This window comes from Cnephaeus nilssonii, assembly GCF_951640355.1.
Source record: "Cnephaeus nilssonii genome assembly, chromosome: 23".
Lineage (NCBI taxonomy): Eukaryota > Metazoa > Chordata > Mammalia > Chiroptera > Vespertilionidae > Cnephaeus > Cnephaeus nilssonii.
In genome coordinates, this window is record NC_137094.1 from 2408556 (window position 1) to 2424209 (window position 15654).

Sequence of the window (15654 nt, forward strand, 5' to 3'; positions counted from 1 at the left end):
GACCCACCGGATTGATCACCCCGCCAGCCAGCATGGGTCTCCCTCTTTGGGGCAATTGATCACCTCGCAGAGGGTGGCCTAGGCCTCCCTCTGCAGGGCGATCGTGGAGTGATTGCGGGGCCCCCTGACCAATTGCATTGCACCCACCTTGGCTGGCCTGGTGCCAGTGCGTGTCATAGTGTGGTCATTCAGAAGGTCGTCTGGGAGGTCATTCGGCTGTTCAGTTGTTTGGTCTATTTCCATATTACCCTTTTATTATTATAGACTAAAGGCCTGATGCACGGATTTGTGCACAGGTGAGATCCCTCGGCCTGGCCTATGGGGATCAGGCCAAAACCAGCTCTCCAATATCCCTCAAGGGCTCCTGGACTGAAAAAGGGCGCAGGTCGGGCTGAGAGACCACTCATCCCCAGTATACGAGTGTTGTGCATTGGGCCTCTAGATTCTCATATAACACTAAAGGCCTGGTGAAAGGCCTGGTGCACAGATTTGTGCACAGGTGGGGTCCCTCGGTCTGGCCTGCAGGGATCAGGCTGAAACCAGCTCTCTGACATCCCCCAAAGTGTCCCAGATTGCAAGAGGGAAGTTCTTGGGTTACGCACCCTGGAATTGGGCTCCCTCCTCTCTGGTTCTGGATGCATCACCTGAGGACCACAGCTGTCAAGTCACAGCAGCTCGGCAGCTCCTGTGTTGAGCATCTGCCCCCTGATGGTCAGTGCGCATCATAGTTACCAGTTGGACGGTCGCTTATGCTTTTATATATATTGATTCCTTTTGCAAAATAATTAGATACAACATGGGGTGGGGAAGAAAACTTAAAGGAAGGTAATGTTAACTCCAAGCTGGAGAGAGTAATTTTCTACTAGTGATTAATTTCAAAGCAAATCAGCATGGAATAAACACAAGTGTCTGAGAGAAAGAGACAACCTTAATACAACTGGCACTTACTGTGACAGGATGGAGTCTCTCATCAAAAATGTCCTTGGATCTATTTGAATCTCTAGAAAATAAGAACGTGATTTTAAAAAGTAATCCAGAAATTGTTGTATTAGCAACACATCTGTTGGGAGTAGAGAGAATTTTGGTGGGAGCTTAACCTCCAACAAAGAAAGTCCTTCTACAAATTCTTCTCTTAGATGCTGTAGGAATTTTCTGACCTCTTTTTACTCAGCACATCAAATTCTGTGAAACCTTTTCTATAATGACCTGCCAGAGCTGCCTTTATAAGCATTGACCCTCCCTAATAGGCAATGCTAGTCAACCAAATCACTTGCCACTCCTCTAACCTTTCATTGAAAGACCCAGGAATATTTTATAAAGCAGTAGTGGTGGGCAATCCTTCATGTGAAAATGAGATCCCTGTTTTTTCACTGTTTTTTTTTCTCTAACTAGTTTCCTATACTATAATCTTATTATATATTTCTTCTTGATTCTTTACAATAGTCTGAGTTTAAAATTTGCCTTTGTATTTTAAAAGTAACCATTCTATTTATTTGAGAAAAAAATGGATTGGCTGCCTCCTATACATGCTGAACTGTGGATGGAACCAGAAACCTAGCTATGTGGCCTTACAGAATTGAACCTACAACCTAGGTATGTGCTGCCCTAACTTGGAATCAAACCTACCACCTTTTGGTGTACAGGACAATGCTCCAACCCAGTGGTCGGCAAACCATGGCTCGCGAGCCACATGCGGCTCTTTGGCCCCTTGAGTGTGGCTCGGCGTTAGAACCACTTCTTCAAAATAGACTCGCCCAGGCCGAAAACCGACTTCTGTGCATGGGCCACGAAGTTTCAATTGTACTGTACATGCGCGCCCGCATGTGCTATTTTGTGGAAGAGCCACACTCAAGGGGCCAAAGGGCCACATGTGGCTCGCGAGCCGCGGTTTGCTGACCGCTGCTCCAACCATCTGAGTGAAGGAAACCAGTCTTCTTGGTTTTTTAGGTTTAATTTTCCACAGAGTGGTTCTCCAAGAGCGTTTTGCAGGCTTCTCTGGTTCCACTAGCCCCGTGGTCGGCAAACTCATTAGTCAACAGAGCCAAATATCAACAGTACAACAATTGAAATTTCTTTTGAGAGCCCAACTTTTTAAACTTAAACTTCTTCTAACGCCACTTCTTCAAAATAGACTCGCCCAGGCCGTGGTATTTTGTGGAAGAGCCACACTCAAGGGGCTAAAGAGCCTCATGTGGCTCGCGAGCCGCAGTTTGCTGACCACGGCACTAGACCATTTTCAGGAGACCCATGAGGCCAAAACTGTTTGTATAGAAATATTAAGGCATTGTCTGCATTTACACTGACATTTGCAATGACTGCATAAAAGCAAAAGTCAGTAAAACTGGTTTCTGAGCAAGAATCAAGGCAGAGGTCCCACCCTGTACTAGTAGTCATTCTACTCTTCACTGCCACTTGTAGACAAGCAATCTGCTTTACTTAAGCACATCTTTGATAAAGCAATGGCAATGAATACTGTTATTAAAAGTTGAATCTTCTTTTTATACTCTAGAATAAGGGGAAGTATGCATTAAGCACTCCTGCATACTGAAATGTGGTTGTGTTAAGGAAAAGCACTTGGAATTAGTTGTGAGCTGAATGCCCTACTGTTTTCAGAGAATACTATTTTTATTTGATAATACAAGTGTCATTCTCTCAAGACTGAAAAGTGAGCCTGTCACTTCCAGGAAAATAACTTACACATTTCTTGCCAATTGCACAGTTCCAGCTATCAAGCTAAAAATCAAGATTGGGGAAAACTTGTACCCTTTTTGTGACCTAACAGCTTTTCAATACCTAAAGGTTTTTCTGGGAAGACTGGTGGTTATGTGATGCTAACTAACAAAAGTGAGTTTTGATACCATATAAAGAAATGTGAACTGATACTTTCCAAATGACCAATGCATAATATTATTATGAAATTACTTACAATGTAAGAGATTCATTTAGCATAAATATGTATGCATGGGTACTAATTTAACAGAGACCTTAGTACAAGTTCAAGGATAGGATTTAAAACCATTGTAACTAATTTAAGGAGACAGCTTCTGTGGACTTCTGGTACAGTATCAAAGAATATCCAAAATTATCTGAAGGCTTAAAAAATACAAACTTTTCTAGCCATAAAGATACATGAGGCTGGGTCTTCATATTGTTTATTCAAAACAAATTATTGAGATGACTGAGGTAATCACAAAGGATTGAAGACAGGGTGTACATGAGAATCAGCTGTCTTCTGTTGAAGCAGACATAAAGAGATTTGCCAAATGTAAATAAGTGACACAATTTCCATTCGACCAATTTATTGTAGAAAGTGATTCTCTTTTACAAAGAATTATGTTAATGCTATAGCTCGCTATCAGGGGTGTTTCTGTCCTCCAGGAAACATTCAGCCATGGCAGAGACATTTTTTGTTGTCACAGTGGGGCCTGGGGAGAGGGTGATACTGGCATCTAGTGAGGAGAGGCCAGGGATGTTGCTAAACATCCTGTAAAGCACAAGGCAATCCCCCACAACAAAGAAGTATCCTGCTCAAAATTTGAACAGTGCTTTAAAAACTATGTTTTAGCATACAAGGGACTTATTTTTAAATTCTCAATTTTAATTTCTAATCCAGTAAATATTAATATAGCCCACATCAACAAATCTTCTTTAGGATCCTCAATAACTTAAGCATTAGGAGTCCTAAGACAAAAAAAAAAAAAAGGTTCGCTTCAAAAATGTAATAAAAGCACTATAGCCTACTCCAATAATATCTATAGTTAAAACCTAACACTAACGTTGTATCTTGTAAGTTTATTAGCTAGAATAACAGGACTGATTTTAAAACTCACCTGTTCTTTATGTGGTAATATATTGCTAGTGCCAGGCTGTGGAGAAAAGAAAAAGTAACAATTGACTTTATGTCAGGTCTAAAGACAAGTTTTAAAAGGGTTGTGGCGGGGGAAGACCATCCCAACTGCCTAGTGGCCATGAGATCTCATTCAAAACAGTATCTCCTAAGCACTTTTTGCCTTGTTGTAGTTCTTTGTCGGTTAGTAAAATTAGGAAAACCAAAATGCTAAGGAATATGCTGTTAGAAGACATGTTTTGGGTGATTATTATAACATAATAATGAGATTAAAATGGAAGTGGAAATCAATATATAATTGACACCAGTTTTTTAACCTGAGCACTGAAAAGGACAATCAAATGAAAGTACATATGGGCAGGATAAGGGGTCTTTCCCCTATTTGTACTCACCACTGCACAGCGATTCTCAGATCAGGCTGAGAAATCGAGTAGTCAACGTATACAGTAGCACATGAGCTGTACTTTTCCCTAAGGTGACCAGGAGATACCTGAAGGGGAAGGGGAACAGAAGAAAATATCACGGTAAGTTAAACCTATAAAAGTATGTTTTTCCTTGGTTAAAATGTCAAACAATTAAGCATTACAATTGTTCTCATACTCTATGAACTACTGTAGTGCAATACCATGTGCAACTCTACGGTAAACCCATTACATGCTCTAACTTCCAACAATGAGAATTGAGGAGGGGAGCATAAAATGCTGCCCCCTTGACAGACTACCTATAATCCAACTTGGCAAACACCTATGATAAATTCCCTTTATAATAATGTAAAACATTTAAAATAAGATTTCAGCGTTTTTTCCTTAAAAAACAAAAACTGCTGAGATTTCTATTTCTACTACTTATTTTCTACATTAAGACATACTGCCATCTATAATAATGAAGCAAGAGCATCTTATTGACGTACACGAAAGCCAATAATAAATGTCAGTTCAGGAGGCAGTGTGACAAAACACATGTGTCTGAGGCAGAGCTGTGTGTGCAGGGCTGGCCTGTAGCTCATAAGTTAAGGGACAAGAGGTCTCTCTGGGCCTCAGTTTCCTTACCTTGAGAATTAAAAAGTATTGTTTTAAGATTCTCTCACATCCAAAAACAGAACAAACACCTCTGAGAATTTAACTCTCTCTTCATGTTGAAATAAGACTATTATTACATTATTCAAAAGAGAACCTCAGATAATATGGAACTTTATATGATATTACAAATTCTACTAGAGGCCTGGTACACAAATTCATGCACAGGTGGGGGTCCCTTGGCCTGGCCACCGATCGGGGCCGATTGGGGCCGTCTTGCCCAGTCCTGATCCGGGCTGATCAGGGCCAGCCAGCCAGGGGGAGGGACTATGGGAGGTTCGCTGTGGGAGTGCAATGACCACGAGGGGGCAGCTCCTGCATTGAGTGTCTGCCCTCTGGTGGTCAGTACTCATCATAGCGACCGGTTGTTGGGTCATTCGGCCGCTTAGGCTTTTATATCTATAGATTCCCTAAGCTACATGATAGTTATCAGGACCGTGCCTCACTCAACTGCTCTCTGTGACTACAAGGCCTTTTTCTTCCACCTTTTCTCAGCAAGGTTAACCCCACTTCCCATCTACTTCCAGGGTACCTCTGCCAGCAGCCACACTACAGAACTTCTCCATTTCTCTACTTTTACACACCTGAGTTACTACTTGTTACATGTTATCAACTGCTTCCAGGGCATCCCCCTCATAAAAAGTGAGCTTCTCTAGGGAAGGCAGGACTTTCCCTCTTCCTCTACCTCCAACTGCTGAGCACAGATTCTGGGGCAAATTAGGAGTTCAACAAGTGTTTGACCAATTATCTAAAATCAACTGCAACTGGAAGGTAAATCCTACTACAGATACAAATTAGAATTTACCTGCAGTAGTGTCAGAGATATGACAATGACTTTTTGAGACCCGCTAGAGAATAAATTATCTTTAAAACTCTAGAAATACTCATGTCTTTTAGAAGTATTCGTTGATTTGTTAAGAGCCCGACAATACAGCAATAATCAAATACAGAAATAGCCAAAACTATGTCAGGAAAATCCTCTTAGAGTAAAACCAAAACCCAATTCTAGTCACTGTAAGTAGTTGAAAGTAATAGTAGTATTCTTTAATATCATAGAATACCAACGATTTTAATATGCTTCATTTTGTTAGTGGCAAAATGGCACATTTTGTTAGTGGCAAAATGGCACATTTTGTTAGTGGCAAAATGAATATAAAAGAATCAGGGACATAGAAAGGGTTTGGACTGACAATTCTCAGGAAAAAGGGGGTGTGAGGGGTGCAGGAAGAGATTGGACAAAAATCTTACACTTATGGATGAAGACAGTGGCGGGGGGTAAGGGCATGGGGTGGGGTGGGGAATCAGGTGGAGAGGAGCTATGGGGTAAAAAAAGAGGAACACATGTAATAATCTGAACAATAAAGATTTATTTAAAAAAACAGAATTATAAAATGTTGGTGGCCCTAGCCAGTTTGGCTCAGTGGATAGAGCACTGGCCTGCAGACTGAAGGATCCCGGGCTCAATTCTGGTTGAGTACATGCCCAGGTTGCGGGCTCGATCCCCAGTAGAAGTCGTGCAGGAAGCAGCCGATCAATGATTATCTCTTATCATTGATGTTTCTATCTCTCTCTAAAATCAATAAAAACTAAAAATAAAAAAAAATAAAAAGTCTTGGCGAACAAACTCAAGGAAATCCCCAGGAAGCAGAAAAGGACAAAATGGGAAATAAGAGGGGGAAATATTTTGAGATTTGTCCAGGAATACTGGTCTAAGAGTTCCAACTTCTGAGTAATGGGAATATTAGGAAAAAAGAAGGAATAAAGAATGTATAGAAGAAACAAAAATATCCCCTGAAAGTAGATAAGACCTGGATTCTTGAAGGCCACAATAAAATGAAAAGGTTCATTCCAAAACATAACATGAAACTTCAGAATCCCAGGAATAGGTAAGCTTCTAAACATTTCCAGAGAAGAAAGGGTGGGGGAAATTACTAAAGTTGCAAATATATAATGTATCATACATTACCAATATATTTAAGAGTAACAATGTAATGAGAAAATAGTAGTAATGTCTTTAGAACTGCAAAAATTTATTCCAACCTATAATTCTCTGCATTAAGAAGGAGGCATTTCAGAAAGGCTAGATCTCTAAACAATTTCTGCCTATGTATCCTTTCCCAGGAAAAAGTTCTTGGGTGAAAAAAAGGAGAATAACAATACAGAGGAAAACATAAACACGGGACAAAGATTTTCAACCTGTGTACCACCCAGCATACTGGTGTGTGGCAAGAATATTTACAAAATGCAATACCTGGGGGAGGAAAAAAATGGCGACAGAATAGAGTCGTGTTTGGAGTCTGGTCCTGGGGCGGAGAGTAGGAGCAACAGAGGTTCACAGGGGGAGTGTATATTGGCAAGCCAAGGGACAGCTAAACTCCAGGAGAAGGCGGGGGAGTGCTGGGCAGGTTTCCCCTGACCGTGCAGCACCCACAGGGGCTGGGTCTCCTCCCGGAGCTGCGGGCTCACCGGGCGCCTCGCCATCTTGCAAGGAAAGGAGGATTTTATTGGAAACCTGACTTTCCGCGACAACTGCAAACACTGAACAGCTGCGAGCACCAGAACACCGGTCCCCTATCGGTGCAAACATTCGGATTCAAAGGAACTCTTCACTGCACCACGGAAAGGTCAGATTTCGCCTGAAATAAGGTGTGGTTTCTAATCCCCGCGGTGGGAGGGAAGTGCGCGAACCGCAGGACCAGCAGGAACCGGGAGGTCTGTGCCTAGAAAAATCGGCGGCAGTTGGAGCTGCCGTGATCCGTGAATGTGGAAGGGGGTCCTCTGAGCTGCTAACAGAAATGACCTCTTAAAAGCAACTCATTTTAACCTGACGAGGAGGATCAGACTAAGAATTTTCAAAGGAGTGCGGGCTCCTTAGTCTGGCGCACAGACCCACTGTCCGCACACTTGGGCTCTTTCCGACTCTGATTACTAAGCCCAATACATAGGAAAACCCAGGTGGAAAAACCCTGAAAAACTGCAGGGGGAAGTTGTTTTTTCGGAACCTGGGGAGCAGAGCTGGGTGTGACCATCAGAGAGGCAGCTCTGAGGCGCACACCTCCACAAGCTCTGAGGTGCACACCTCCACAAACCTGTAGTGAGTGCCATAGAGGGGGAAAAAAAAAAAGCTAGAGAGGCCCGGAAGTCAATTCAGAAACACTGCCACCCAGGGGCTGAAACGCTAATTGTCTCTGGTGTAATCAAAAGTAAATACGAGAAATTAAGACACGGCCGGCTTAAAAAACAGGACTGGTTTACAACACTGAGGAGCAGTGGAACGAAGCTGAACTGAAATGCCGCCCAGACTGGGAAACAGGCATACCAAACAGAATAATAGAGGAAGTGAATGACAGCCGCTACTGCACATTTTAGTCTTCCTATTTTTTAATTTTTAATTCTTTTTTCAATTTTTTTTTAATTTTTTATTCTAATTTTTTTATTTTCATTTTTTGCATCTTTTACTTAAGAAACTAATTTTTTTCTTTTTCCTCACTTGATTTTCACCTTTTTAATTATTACATTTTTATTTTCAATCAGCATTATTATTACTATATTTTACTTTTTTTTTTAAATGTCATTTGATTTTCTCTCTTTTATTTTGGGATTAGTGTCCTACATTATATTTGCATCTTTCCCTTACAATCATTTTACCCGATCTCAATGCTAACATTATGCCATCACTCTCCTCCTAACCTTTCCCCTTTTAGTCTCCTGTTTATCTTAACCCTTTCTGGCTTTAGATTTTCCCTACTTTTTCAGTTTACCCTCTGCTAAAATTTCACCCTACTTATATATCTAATTCCCAACCCCCTGCTCCAAATCCATACATACCTCTCTCTACGCTACCTTAAAAAAATTATTTTTCTCTCTGGCCTTTTGTTGTTGTTTGCTTGAATGTTGATTAGATTGAATTTTTATGCTTTTTTATGAGATTGTTTTGATTATTCTTTTTGTTTGGTTGGTTGGTTCTTTTGTTTGCTTTGTTTTTGTTTGTTTTTTACTTTTGTTTTCCCTTGCTACACTTGATATTAGTTGGTGTTGCAGTTTGTATTAATCTCCAGGCTCGTGTTGCTGGAATTTGCTGGGATTAGTGGTTGTTCTAGTGGAGTCTACTCCCCATATATATAGTTTGTTCCCCTTTTCTCTCTTAGTATTGTTATTGTCTCTCTTACTCTTTTTTCTTTTCTTTTTTTTTCTTTTCTTTTCCCAAGTTCAGATTCACACTCTTTTTTGTTTGTTTGTTTTTTGTTCTTTCTTTTTACTCTCCCTCTTCCACTCCTATTCCCTAATTTGTCTTTCTCTGGTGGTTACCTTTATTGGAGGTTATTAATATCGTGAATACAATTCTGTTCAGTGCCTTGTGTGTTGTGCCTGGTTGTGTTGTATTTTGTACCTTTAAATCAACGCCAGAGAGAGAGAACTATATAACCAGACATCCGGAGAAGAGAGACCATGGGGAGACAAAGAAATAGCCCCCATAGGAAAGAGAAGCAGGCATCACCAGAAAAGGAAGTAAACAAATTAGAGGCAAACAACCTATCAGAGAAAGAATTCAGAGAAATGGTCATAAGTTGGCTGAAAAGGATGAAGACAAATTCGACAATATGAGTAAGAACCAAAGGAAATGAAGAAGAACCAAGAAGAAATGAAAAATGACATCACTGCTGTAAAGAACTCAATAGAAAGCATCAAGAGTAGACTAGATGAAGCAGAGGACCACATAAGTGAGCTAGAAGACAAGATGGAAAAAAATACCCAATTACAACAGCTTCTAGAAACAAAAATTAGAAAGCATGAGGAGAGCCTAAGGGAACTTCGGGACAACACAAAACAAAACAACATCAGGATAATAGGGGTACCAGAAGGAAAGGAAACGGAGCAAGGAATAGAAAACCTGTTAGAAGAAATAATAACAGAAAACTTCCCTGATATAGGGAAGAAAAAACCCACACAAATCCAAGAAGCTCACAGAGTTCCAAGCAAAATGAACCCCAAAAGACTGACGCCAAGGCACATTATAATTAAGTTGGCAAACACCAACGACAAAGTAAGAATCTTAAAAGCGGCCAGACAGAGACAGACAGTTACATACAAAGGAACCCCCATCAGACTAGCAACTGATTTCTCAACAGAAACTCATCAGGCCGGAAGGGAATGAAATGAAATATACAAAGTCATGCAAAGGAAGGGTCTCAATCCAAGAATACTGTACCCAGCAAGGCTATCAATCAAAATTGAAGGTGAAATCAGAAGCTTCACAGACAAAAAAGGGCTAAGGGAGTTTATCACCACCAAATCAGCAATGAAAGAAATGCTAAAGGGTCTGCTGTAAAAAAAAAAAAAAAAAAAAAGGAAAGAAAGAAAGAAATAGGAAGCAAAGAAGGAACACAGGGGTATAGAATAAAAATGGCGACAAATAAGTGCCTATCAATAATAACTTTAAATGTAAATGGATTGAATGCCCCAATTGAAAGACACAGGGTAAGAGATTGGATAAGAAAACAAAACCCATATATCTGCTGTCTACAGGAAACCCACCTCAAAAAAAAGGACACATACAGACTGAGAGTAAAGGGATGGAAAAAGGTTTTCCAGGCGAATGGAAATGAAAAAAAAAAAAGCTGGGGTAGCAATACTTATATCTGACAAATTAGATCTCAAAGTGAAGGACATAACAAGAGATAATGAAGGCCACTTCATAATATTAAAGGGAGAAATCCAACAAGAAGAAATAACTCTGGTAAACATATATGCAGCCAATACAGGAGCAACAAGATACAATAAAAAACTCCTGTAAGATATAAAAGGAGAGATTGACAGCAATACAATCATAGTAGGAGACTTCAATACCCCACTATCACCATTGGACAAATCCTCTAAACAAAAAATCAGCAAAGAAACATCAATCCTAAATGACTCACTAGACCAGATGGAATTAATCGACATCTTCAGAACATTTCACCCTAAAGCCACAGAATATACATTCTTCTCAAGTGCACATGGGTCATTTTCAAAAATAGACCATATGTTAGGACATAGGCAAAGTCTCTCCAAATTCAAGAAGATAGAAATCATATCAAGTATCTTCTCAGATCACAGTGGCATAAAAATGGAAATCAACTACAATAAAAATAACCCAAAGAAATCAAACACATTGAGACTAAACAGCATGCTATTAAACCATGACTGAGTTACCAAAGACATCAAGGAAGAAATAAAAAACATCATGGCAACAAATGACAATGAAAACACAACAATCCAAAATTTATGGGACACAGTGAAAGCAGTCCTGAGAGGGAAGTTCATAGCTCTACAAGCCTACTGCAAAAAACAAGAAACAATGGTAATAAATTACCTAACCCAACAACTCAAAGAGTTAGAGAGAGAGCAACAAGAAAAGCCCAGTGTAAGCAGAAGGAAAGAAATAATAAAGATCAGAGTGGAGATAAACGACATAGAGACCAAATAAACAATACAAAAGATCAACAAAACCAAGAGCTGGTTCTTTGAAAGGATAAACAAGATTGATGAACCTCTAGCCAGGCTCACCAAGAAGCAAAGAGAGAGGACCCAAATAAACAAAATCAGAAATGAAAGAGGTGAAATAACAACAAACCCTGCTGAGATACAAAGGATTGTTACAAAATACTACGAACAACTCTATTCCAACAAACTGGACAACCTGGAGGAAATGGACATATTCCTAGACAAATAAAACCTTCCAAAACTCAATCAGGAAGAATCTAAACAGCTCAACAGGCCAGTAACTATGGAAGAAATTGAAGCAGTCATCAAAAAGCTTCCGGCAAACAAAAGCCCGGGGAAAGACGGCTTCAGAGGAGAGTTTTACCAAACTTTCAAGGAAGAACTAAAACTTATCCTCCTCAGACTATTCCAAAAAATTCAAGAGGAAGGAACACTTCCAGGCTCCTTCTATGAAGCCAGCATCACCCTAATACCAAAGCCAGATAAAGACAACACAATGAAAGAGAATTACAGACCAATATCCCTCATGAACATAGATGCCAAAATCCTGAACAAAATCCTAGCAAATCAGCTCCAGCAATACATCAGAAAGATCATACATCATGACCAAGTAGGATTTATCCCAGGAATGCAAGGATGGTACAATATCCGCAAATCAATAAATGTGATACATCACATAAACAAATTGAGAGATAAAAATCACATAGTCATATCAATAGATGCAGAAAAAGCATCTGACAAAATCCAACACCCCTTCTTGATAAAAACTCTCAACAAGGTGGGAATAGAAGGATCATACCTCAACATAATAAAAGCTATATATGATAAACCTACAGCAAATATCATACTCAATGGACAAAAACTAAAACCATTTCCCCTAAGAACAGGAACAAGGCAGGGATGCCCACTCTCACCACTCCTTTTTGACATAGTACTGGAAGTATTAGCTATCGCAATTAGGCAAGAAGAAGAAATAAGAGGCATCCATATTGGAAAAGAAGAAGTGAAGCTGTCCTTATTTGCAGATGACATGATATTTTACATAAAAAACCCAAAAGATTACATCAAAAAACTAATAGACTTAATAAATGAATTTGTCAATGTAGCGGGATACAAAATTAACGCCAAGAAGTCTATGGCATTTCTATACACCAATAGTGAACTTACAGAAAGAGAGACTAAAAAAGCAATCCCATTTACCATAGCACCAAAAAAATTAAGATACCTAGGAATTAACTTAACTAAGGAGGTAAAAGACCTATACGCAGAAAACTACAGGAAAATGAAAAAAGAGATAGAGGAAGACGTAAACAGATGGAAGAACATACCATGTTCATGGATAGGTAGAATCAACATCATTAAAATGTCCATACTACCCAAAGCAATCTACAGATTCAATGCACTCCCCATAAAAATACCAACGGCATATTTCACAGACCTGGAAAGAACTCTCCTAAAATTCATCTGGAATAAAAAAAGACCCTGAATAGCCACAGCAATCCTGAGAAAGAAGAATAAAGTAGGAGGGATCTCAATACCAGATTTCAAGCTGTATTACAAAGCCACTGTTCTCAAAACAGTCTGGTACTGGCACAAGAACAGACATATAGATCAATGGAACAGAATAGAGAATCCATATATCGACCCAAATCACTATGCTCAATTAATATTTGGCAAAGGAGGCATGAACATACAATGGAGTCAAGACAGTCTCTTCAATAAATGGTGTTGGGAAAATTGGACACACACATGCAAAAAAATGAAACTAGATCACCAACTTACACCATACACAAAAATAAACTCAAAATGGATACAGGACTTAAACATAAGACGGGAAACCATAAAAATACTAGAGGAATCCACAGGCAACAAAATCTCAGACATATGCCAAAAGAACTACTTCACTGACACTGCCCCTAGGGCAATGGAAGCTAAAGAGAAAATTAACAAATGGGACTACATCAAAATAAACAGCTTTTTTACAGCAAAAGAAACCATCAACAAAACAACAAGAAAGCCCACTGCATGGGAGAACATATTTGCAAATGCTATCACTGACAAAGGTTTAATCTCCAACATCTACAGGCAGCTTTTGCAACTTAATAAAAGGAAGATAAATGATCCAATAAAAAAATGGGCAACGGACTTAAACAGAATATTTCCAAAAGAAGACAGAAGGAAGGCCAAGAGACACATGAAAACATGCTCAAAGTCACTTATTATCCGAGAGATGCAAATCAAAACAACAATGAGGTACCATCTCATACCTGTCGGAATGGCTATCATCAACAAATCAACAAACGACAAGTGTTGGCGAGGATGGGGAGAAAAAGGAACCCTCGTGCACTGCTGGTGGGAATGCAGACTGGTGCAGCCACTGTGGAGAACAGTATGGAGTTTCCTCAAAAAACTGAAAATGGAACTCCCATTTGACCCAGTAATCCCACTCCTGGGAATATATCCGAAGAAACTAGAAACACCAATCAGAAAGGATATATGCACCCCTATGTTCATAGCAGCACAATTTACAATAGCTAAGATTTGGAAACAGCCTAGGTGCCCGTCAGCAGATGACTGGATCAGAAAACTGTGGTACATCTACACAATGGAATACTATGCTGCCATAAAAAAGAAGGAATTCTCATCATTTGCAGCAACCTGGATGGAATTGGAGAATATTATACTAAGTGAAATAAGCCAGTCAATGAAAGAAAAAGACCACATGATCTCACTCATTTATGGATAATAAAGAACATTATAAACTGATGAACAAAAAGATAGATACAGAGACAGTAAAGCAACAAACAGACTTTCAAATTACAGGGGGAAAGTTAGGGAGAGGGGTGGGAGATAAGAAATCAAACGAAGGACTTGTATGCATGCATATAAGCATAAACAATGGACGCAAAACTCTGGGGGGTGAGGGCATGTATGGGAGTGGGGTGGGGGGTAATGGTAAGATATGTACACATATAATACCTCAATAAAAAAAATAAAAAAATGCAATACCTAATAAAGTTAAAAAAAAAAAAAGAAAAAGAAAAGAAAGAAAAAAAAATGCAATACCTCACTATTTGGGCAGGGGCACTGCCCTTTTCCCTTACATTGTCAAATAACAAAATGACAACAGCCAATACCACAATGGACGTCAAAAGTGAATGAATGACAATTATACCTTTTTTTTAGATAGGTAAAAAATATATATTTTTTGGTGTGTCACAGAATTTTAGTCATTAGTTTATGCATGCCATGAGATGAAAAAGGTTGAAAATTGCTGACCTAAGAAATCGGGGATCCAACACAAGAGTGTGTGAGATCCCAGATGACTTTAAAGGAATATTCTTAAAAGCAGGCACAGAACAGGCCTTCAGAGAACAAAGGTATAGCAGAAGAGGATAACAAAAGGCTAGGGAGATGGCTTCCAATAAGAAATGGAACAAATGTGTTCAGTACATGGAAAATATTTTTGACAGGCCTGTGACAAATGTCACAGCATGTTCAGAAAAAAGAATAGAAAATAAGAGGTGATTACACTAAAAAAATTAATTCCACACACATAAAAATGAAAACTTACTAGGTATTATGTTAATGTAGCATAAATGTAGCGATTTGTCCAATAGTCATCTTTCTCTGCCAAGTTACTAGGTTGTTAGATATAAAGCAGTTATTTCTGAAATGAGAAAGACCAGCCTACTTGCTGCATTTGGCTATGTGAGATCATGTTGATGAGAAAGAGGGGTTTGGATTGTCCTGGAGAAGTGTAGCAGTGCTCAAATTTCAGTAATATAGGGGGTCCCAAAAAATGAATACACACTTTAACAGCTGATAACTCAATTTTCTTTTTTCTTTCTTCTTTCTTTCTTTACAAACCCTTGTGTAGAGGGCTGACTTTCAATAGACTGTAGCTCGGGAGCTGCTCTGCAAAGTACGAAACCCCGACCCAGAAGCAGGTGGTCTACGAATGGTTTAGCACCAGGTTCCACACGAACGTACACTGCATGAAGGGCGTGGGGGTGGCCCCCTTTTCGGCCCCACCCCATTTCCCAGGACGAAGGGCTCTCCGCACCGGACCCAGTTCCGAAGCGTGGCGGAGCGTGCCACGCCACCTCAGCGAGGCGGTTGGGCGCGATGGCCCACGGGGGGGACTGTGGGGGACCCGCTATCTGAGGCTCTGCAGTGCTGCCATATCGTTCCGCCTGGGCGGGATTCTGACTTAGAGGCATTCAGTCATAATCCCACAGATGGTAG